General features: G+C 44.0%; 1 long non-coding RNA gene across 1 annotated transcript in view; it reads left to right on the forward strand.

Annotated features, from left to right (window-relative positions):
- LOC113970842 overlaps positions 1-6,797 on the forward strand; it is a 12,840-nt gene extending 6,043 nt beyond the window's left edge. The window contains exons 2-3 of the long non-coding RNA XR_003535352.1: positions 2,579-2,584; positions 6,714-6,797. This is a non-coding gene — a long non-coding RNA (uncharacterized LOC113970842). The remainder of the gene's footprint in view (positions 1-2,578; positions 2,585-6,713) is intronic.
- Positions 6,798-8,804: the final 2,007 nt, after the last annotated feature.

Genomic DNA, 8,804 nt, shown 5'->3' on the forward strand with positions numbered 1-8,804 from the left:
GGGGAGGTTGCTTCCTCATTTTTTGTTTACTTCCTTCCTATAATTAACCACATTAGCTTTTTACAGCAGTGTGAGAAACACCTCATTCCCTCTTAAAACTGTCAATATTTCCAACAACAAAAAATGACTATATCCTGCTGGAGTTATACCATCTCTAGAGAGATGATCTGGATAAAATCTTTCTCTGATACCCTCTGTTACAGCTTAACTTTTGGGGAGGGGTCAAAGATAGAAGATGAAAATATACATCTTTTTCACCTTCCATCCATCAAAAAAAAAAAGGACAGAAAGAATACAATCAACAAACACAAAGTACTTCTCTGCAGGTCGATAGCTGGTAAAACAATCTGCAAAGAGTCCCTGACCTCAATTGAATGACCTCTGAAATGATGCATGATCCTAAGATATGCTGTTTGACCAGGCACATTGTCGACAGCACAACCAAACCCCCAAAAAAGCCATCACTAGCAACCACAACCAGAATTGGATTTGAATTCAGAGACAAGGAACTAGACTTTATTGATCTTTTTATCTGGAATTCAATGGCACACTGGGGAGGCCAGGAACCTGAATTCATGGGCTGACTTTAAACTCTTCTCAGGTTATTTCCAGGCAGTGTCCCTTACAGAAAGCCAACCTACTACTTTTAATTTGGTCTCTGGCTCTGCAGCTTCCTTTAGAAAACTTCAAGAGTGATTAACTGGTAAATATAAAATTACATTTGAATCATTACTGTTCCAATTATTGAAATAACCTGCATTTTTTTAGAATTTTATTCTTTTACTCATGCTCATTAATGGGATTTAAATGTCAAGCAAAAAGCATCTTTGTGCATGTGCATTCATCTTACTGTCCAAATTTATTCACCAAGCAAAGGTCAGGAATTTGCTGAATTACAAATGCAATTGTTTAGAGCAACTTAGTACAACTTAGTGAAAGCTGCACTCAATTTGTTCAGCCCAGCATCCTGGAAGTTCCCACGGAAAAATATTGTGCCAGATGTATTAAGTGCAAATTGCATTATAAATTCATTTATAATTAAAACTGCCTTTTCTGTGCCTCCTGCCAGACCCCACATTCTGCTGAACAGACACATCACTCTAGCCCTTGCTGTTTCTGTATCTGTTTTAATCGTTATAACAGTTAAGTCTCACCACACCCCTGGGAAATGCATGTGCTCAAGAAACTGAGGCAGGAGTTAAGCAGTGTTTCATAAAGTGGCCTGGGTTGGAAGGGACTTCAAAGATCACCCAGTTCCAACCCTCCTGCCATGATCAGGGACACCTTTCCCTAGACCAGGTTGCTCAGAGCCCCATCCACCCCAGCCTTGAACACTTCTAGGGATGGGGCATCCACTACTTCTTTGGGTAACCTGTTCCAGTGCCTCACCACCATCACAGCAAAGGATTTCTTCCTTCCTAATATCTAATCTAACTCTAAAACAGTGGGAGCAGGAGCACAGGATCTGCCACCTCTCTGTCCACCATGTCTCTCCCCCTGTCCAAGACTGAGCTAAGCATGCTGGCCTCGAAAGCAAATGTGATCAGCCTGGACTGTTGTACAAGAGACTCTGCTTGTCTTGTTCCATTGATGATATAGGAGACACCAGGGATTTGGTCCCCTCCGCTAAATGCCTGGAGACACTGAAGAAGAGTCACCAAAGATACCTAGCTCCTTGCACAGTGCCCATATCTTCATGTGCTTCTGCTGCCGTCCCCTCCTGCAGGAGACATCCGTACCTGCCTTAGTGACCTCCCCAGGACAGTGAGGCCCCAGTCACAGTTTCATCTCTGAACCCCCTCAGCATCTTGTCTGCCCTCCCTCACCTTGCTAGCAAGGGAACTGCAGTCCCTCAGCAAACCCTGTACACTGCCCAGGCTGGACACCAGCACACGGGCCATGGAGCTCACAGCCCCTGCCCTTCTCTGCCCCTTCAGGGTTATGCAGCAAACAGCTTATTGTGGGCTGTGGTAACCCAAATCATGGCATCAGTGCACATCAAATACTCAATAAAACCTAAAGAGCATATGCCAAGGGAGAGGAGCGGGTGGTATGTGCTCTAAAGTATGGTACGTGCTCTAAAGAACCGCACCACTGGGAAGACATGTCTGATGCTAAGCTCACCTCCATAGTGATACAGGCAATTCCTACCACAGAAACTCAAGCACAGACCCAGGAGTCCACAAAGCCAGTACTTCTCCCTGTGATGTGATACACAGCACCAGGTTGACCCATCTATGCTGAGCAGCCCTCTGCTTATCTCCCCCTCTAGAGCAGTATTTATGGCACATGCCCTGTGGGACAGTGCCGGTCCCAGAGTAGCACTCTGGCTGCGACCCTGCCAGAACCAGGATGCAGGTATAACCTTTCCTTGTGGATTTCCAGTTTAAAGGAAGGTTATGGTACCCTTGACTAAAACGGCAATAGAAGTGCAACTTAATTGCTCAATATTACAACATAGCTCTTCTGAGAGGCTGCAGAAGGAAATTGGCACCATTCTGATGGAATATTCCAAGTGGCTAACAGCAATTTCATTCAGCCTCAGAGAAGACAGGCAGTTATCTAGATCTGTTGAAAGGTAAGAGTGACACGCAAAGTGTTATTCTTTCCTTACATGAAGTATATAACCATATATTTTCTGCCTATATAGCTTATATTTTTAGATGAGAAGAAAGCAAAACAAGGAAAAAAAAACTAACGTCAAGCTGAAAACAAATTGGATGCAATTCAAAAGGAGAGTGGAAAAATACAGGATGAGAAGGAGATGGTAAAGCAGCAAGTTAACAGAAAAGGATCAGGTCATCATCACAGATCACAAGTCAACAGTGCCCTGCAAGTACTGTGTGCATCCATACCATGCAGAATGAACAAACATCCTACAACAGCTGGGATGCTTGGAGGTAAGTACCACCCAGGAATCAAAAGCTCTAAGATCTCAACAGGAAACTGAAGTGTAGCCTTGGACGTGTGTTTCAGATGTGTACCCACTGAGGAGACACCCAGGAGACCAACAGGCATCACCAGTGACCATGAACATACAGCCTTAGAGAAAAGGTTGGACTAACTGGTGGTGAGGCAGGTGAGGGGGCAGAAGTCTGAGGAGAAACTTGATAATTCCCTTTAAAGACATAAAAAGTAGCTACCAAGCAGAGAAGATTAGTTGTGCTCTCTGGCAGGATAACCAAAATGTTTAAATCAGAAGGAGACTTAGGGTAGACAAGAGGAAGGATTTTTTAGCTGTAAAGATTGTGAAGATCTGGAGCAGGTTACAGGCGAGTAAGGTGTAAAGCCTTTGTTTGGTGCATGTAAGTAAAGATGAAGTCATTCAGGCAGAGTCCACCCTGTCCTGGGACAAGAGATGGCCTCTGACTTCTGTGGGTAAACAAACCCATGCCTGTTTTGAACCACTCTCTGGAGTATCTAAAGACAGAGTAGCTCTCATCATGCTCTGAAACGTACTCAGGCTTACATGAGGATGAGATTTGCCCTGCTGACCAGAACTAAGAGGCACACAGTTGGGAAGAACATCCAAGGGACCTGGAAGAGATATTCCTTTTGCCTGTTGGGCTGCAGGTTGGTAAGGAGAGCCACTAGCTGGCTTCTCACCAGCAGTGACCAAACCAACATGACCTCACTAGCACACTCACTTACTTATTAATTAGGAAGAAATTAAACCGTCTGAAAAAGAAACATGAGCAGAAAGAAGCCAATAGCACCAGAGGGGAAGTTCAGTTTGACTAAGTGCCTTCATGGCAGCACATGAAGCTTTTTGCTGCAGAGGTTCCCAAGGGTGAGCAGCAGGCAGTCTCCATGGGAGGCCACAGCTACTTGTGCTATGTTTGGTCCACAAACCCTTTTTCCTCACTGGACAAAAAAAAAAATTCTCAAATATCTAACAGCTCCTGTCAATATTAATCCTCCCCCAAGTGGCTTGCTATTCACAGCAGGATAACAAAAGCAACACTCATTACTTTAATTAGTGAAGGAGACAAAAAAATACAACCAGAGCTTGTGAAACAGTCACTGTTACTTTATTTGAAATGCCTACCACAGCCTATATAAAAAATACCTAACCTCTGCCCAAAAAATTTGTAAGCACTCTTCTGCCCATGGTGTCTACACAGCACAGTATTTTCTCTACTGAGGAGAGTTGCACCAAAGCAGAAAATGCCCTTCTAAAATTTCTCAGGACAGATATATCTAGAAAGACACTTTATAACTGGTACTATGAATCCCAATGCTACATTAAAGCAAGTGATATAGGTGCACTGCCTCCAAAGACCAAAATCCAGAAAGCCAATCAGTTTCTTCAGCACTCTACTGTAGTGGTAGTTTATGCCTGGACTACAATTCCAAAACAAGGCTTAGCACAGAGAAAATAGGGGTTTCTGGGCTTTTTCTTTACAAACAGTCAGTCAATATCCCCTTGTCAGTAATGAAAACTGGCCACGTGCTTAACCTCTTTCCTGGATGAGTCTAGCTCCAAAAGGAAAGCAGGAGGCAGATGTGGTGGGTTGCACCCCCGGAGCACGTCTGCCTGCACAAGGTTCTGCCACAGCAGTGAAAGACCCAATTACACTCGTCATTTTCTAATTAGGAAGTGACATGTGATTTACAAGCCTTAGATTTACAAGCCTTATTTGTAAGTAATGTAGGAGTGACATTTCCAAACAGCATTAGCGTAACTTTTTCTTCCTCTGTGCAGCCATCCAATTTCTCAGTCATTTAAGCAAGTTGTTCAGACAAAGAGCAAAAGTCCTTTGTCTGGGTTTTAACCCAAACTAGTGGAGTCCTGTATGTGTTCTTTTCATTCTTTCTTTCCTCTTTTTCTGGCCTCTTTTTCTTTAATAAAGATATAGTTCCTTCCCTGCAGTCAGCAGTGACAACTGTGAGTGTACCTGTCTGAATTCCAGCATACCTAATCAGTCTCTGAGTTTCTCTTGAAAGAAAGTTCACAAAGTCTGGAAGAGGAGAATTGTGCACCCACCAGGCCAGCCATGTCAGAGACCTTGTCTGCATGAAGGGCTATGGCTGGCATGGACCCAGCATCCACCATCAGCAGTGTGATCCTGCAGCCTACTCCTCAGACACATCCACCACTCACTGCAGGTCAGAGCCACATACAACATGTGAGGTCCCAGAGTGTTGAGGTGGTAAAGATGTACATTGTGGGAGAAAAAAACCTCCCAGAGAAGTTGTGTGGAAGGAGCTCACTCTCAGCACACAAAGCTTGATGGGTCTGAAAGGGAGGAAGCTTTGCTCATGCCTCCTGCTCCTTCAGAAACCACATCTCTTCAGTTACACAGCTTACAGGCAAATTTCTGACCACCTGGTATGCCCCCCAACCATACCTGCAACTAGAAAGGCACCTGCTCTCCTCAGATCTGGTAAAATGTTTAATTTAAGTCATCATCAACCGTGGAAAGGCTAGGAAGGTCACAGCATCTTTAGAAATTCATGGTCCCGATACCCAACCAGGCTCTGGGGGATCCCAGCGCCATGGTCTCATCCCAGCTCAGAGGTCTGTGTGGTGCACTTTCAGCACTGGTGGAGTGTACTCTGAAAGCAGTCCAGAGCATGCAGAGCTAAAGTTATGGAATGATAACTGTCTGTTTGGGATATAGCTGTGGCCTGCCACTTCATATAGAGCTGTTATTGCAAAAGTAAATTCCCTTCACGCAGACAGGGGCCAAGCATAAGGCAGACTCTCCAAAAGAAGCATCTGCTCACTGGTACACACAGGCACAAGGGTTTTAAGAAAGACAGCAAGAAAGAGTAATAGAAACCACCAAAAACACAGGTAGAAACCTCACTACTGAGAAGAGTATGGTCTCAAAAACAAGAGGACTGAAAGATTAATACTACCCTTGCCTGCTGGGTGGACTACAGGACAAAGGCCAGCATACAGTGTTTTAGCCTCAGAGGCATGAGTCAAAGCATGACTTTTGATTGATAGTAGAAACATTTTTCCATCAGCAGTCACAAGTGGATACAGCCAGCCTAGGAATGAAGAGACATTCTAGCTGCACCACACCATTACGTATAAAAACTCATTGTCTGAACAGACTAGCAAGAGCGTGGCCACCAGTTTCAGCTAGAAGGCAATCATTTCCTTTGGCACGCTACCTCCATGTGAAGAGGTCAGAGTGATGCGTGAACACAAACTATGCTGTCCTTGATCATGTGTAAACTGAGTAACCCCCCAGATCATCACAAAGTCTCAATGAATTTAACAAGCCCTGGACCATTACATAGAGAAGTGAGCACCCAAAGGGACAATACCCAACAATCTACCTACTGGAAGGAAAAGAAATCATTAAGAGGTAGCTGCTAAAATTGGAATTGCACTGCTAGAAACCATACTTCAACATAGCCATCTGTTGTGGTTTAACCCCAGCCACTAACTGCACACCTCACAGCTACTTGCTCACTCCCCCACCAGTGGGACAGGGGAGAGAACTGGAAGGGTAAAAGTAAGAAAACTCATGGGTTGAGATAAAGATAGTTTAATAGGTAAAGCAAAAGTCACACATGCAAGCAAAGCAAAACAAGGAATTCATTCACCACTTCCCGTGGACAGGCAGGTGTACAACCATCTCCAGAACAGCAGGGCTCCATCACACATTACGGTGACTTTGGAAGACAAATGCCCTCACGCCAAACATCTCCTTCTTCTTTCTTACACCCACTTTATATGCTAAGCATGGGTATAGAATATTCCTTTGGTCAGTCAGGGTCAGCTGTCCCGGCTGTGCCTCATCCCAGCTCTTTGTGCATCTCCAGCCTCCTCACTGGTGAGGTGGGGTGAACAGCTGAAAAGGCCCTGATGTTGTGTAAGCACTGCAATTACAAGAACATTTCTATATTATCAATGTCATTTTCAGTACAAATCCAACACATTGCTCCATATCAGCTACTGTGAAGAAAATTAACTCTATCCCAGCCAAAACCAGCACACTTAAAAAAAAAGGCATTTCTTATTATTAAGGCTTTATCAGACCACTCACACTTGAAATAACTGCTATACCTTACACATTCAAAACTAGATTTTTTTTCTGTCTACATCTTTCCATAATGACCAAAATATTAACATTTCCCCACCTTGGAATTTGACCTCATCTTGATGAAGATGACTCAGATAATCTGAATTAAATTACATCTGCAAGACAATTAAAAAATACTGCCCATGGCCTGCAAGTGCTTAAATATCATTAAATAAAGATACAGCAGCAAATGACTCCATCCTTAGAACTTGCAGCTCCCAGGTTCAGATTCAGAATTCAAGTCTGGATAATTTAAAAATTGCTGCACTCTAAACTGAATAAAACATGACCTGTGTTTGTTTATATTCTGCATATTTCATTCACTCTAGCTCTCTTCCATGCAAGTCCCCAAGAAAAAATCTAAAATATAGAGGAAGATCATGAGATATTTTTCTTCCAGGCTGATTTACCTTTCAATTCATTTCACTGTTAATCTCATTACTAAAGCATTCCAGAACAACTCAGTATTTTCAGTAATTATTCATTTTTGTTTAATTTCATCCATTACTCCACCTAATACCAAGTGCTTCTGTTTATTTCAATAATCACAACAGATTTGACACAGCCCTCTAGTTCAGCTTTTCACAGAATCATCAAGGTTGGAGGAGACCATGAAAACCATCCTATCCAACCATCAACCCAGCACCACCATCATCATCCCTAAACCATATCCACAAGTGCCACATCCCGATGCCTTTTGAACACTTCCAGAGATGGCGACTCCATCACCTCCCTGGGCAACTTATGCCAGTGCTTGACCACTCGTTCAGTGAAAAAAAATTTTCTAATATCTAATCTGAACATTCTCTGGTGCAACTTAAGTCCATTTCCTCCTGTACTGTCATTTGAGACAGGTAGAAGAGACCAATCCCCGCCTCACTACAGCCTCCTTTCAGGTAGTTGTGGAGAGCAACAAGGGAGCAACAAGCTCCCTGAGCTCCTTTTCTCCAGGCTAAACAGCCCCAGTTCCCTCAGCCACTCCTCATAAGACATGTTTGCTAGACCATTCACCAGCTTTGTTGCCCTTCTCTGAACATGCTCCAGCACTTCACTGTCCTTTTTGAAGTGAGGGGCCCAGAACTGCACACAGCACTCGAGGTGTGCCCTCACCAGGGCCAAGTACAGGGGGACAATCACTTCCTTAGTCCTGCTGGCCATACTATTCTCGACACAGGCTTTTGTTTTTTCTCCCACTGTGGTATCAGACCAGCTCTGCAAGGGGGTCATCTGCTGGGGTGAGGATGGAGGAGGACAAGTAAAGAGACTCAGTGACAAGAGAACAAGGAAGAGTTCATGTAATGTAAAGTATGTTTCATGTCCTACCTGAGCATGTCTTTCCAACGGTAACACCACTAGTGGTATAATGAAGCACTGACTGAACACAGATGGAAAGCTCCAAATAAGACAGGGACTGGACAAAAAGACACATTCCTTAAATACTCCCCACATTTCCCAGCCAGAGGTGAGGAAAGAAGAGTCTCTTACACAGCATTAGCTGGAAGCTTTATTGTGAACATGGGAGAGTCTGGTCCAATTTCTTCAGCTGCCTAAGGGAGTCAAGCTGGCACTTGATTCTGATTGTTTAATCCCAGGCTGTAGGGTCCTTGAGGGCTGGGCTCACTCACTCATTTCCCAGGTGAGAATGGATGACCCCCATGAGGCTCTTAACTCACAGGGAGAACAGGCTTCCCTAACCCTGAAAGACTACTTTCTAGGTAGCCAGCCCCAAAATTCATGTTGCATGACTTAGGAAGCCAAAGA

Source organism: Neopelma chrysocephalum, unplaced genomic scaffold, assembly GCF_003984885.1.
Source record: "Neopelma chrysocephalum unplaced genomic scaffold, ASM398488v2 Primary Assembly neopelma1_80b, whole genome shotgun sequence".
In the NCBI taxonomy this organism is placed as follows: Eukaryota; Metazoa; Chordata; class Aves; order Passeriformes; family Pipridae; genus Neopelma; species Neopelma chrysocephalum.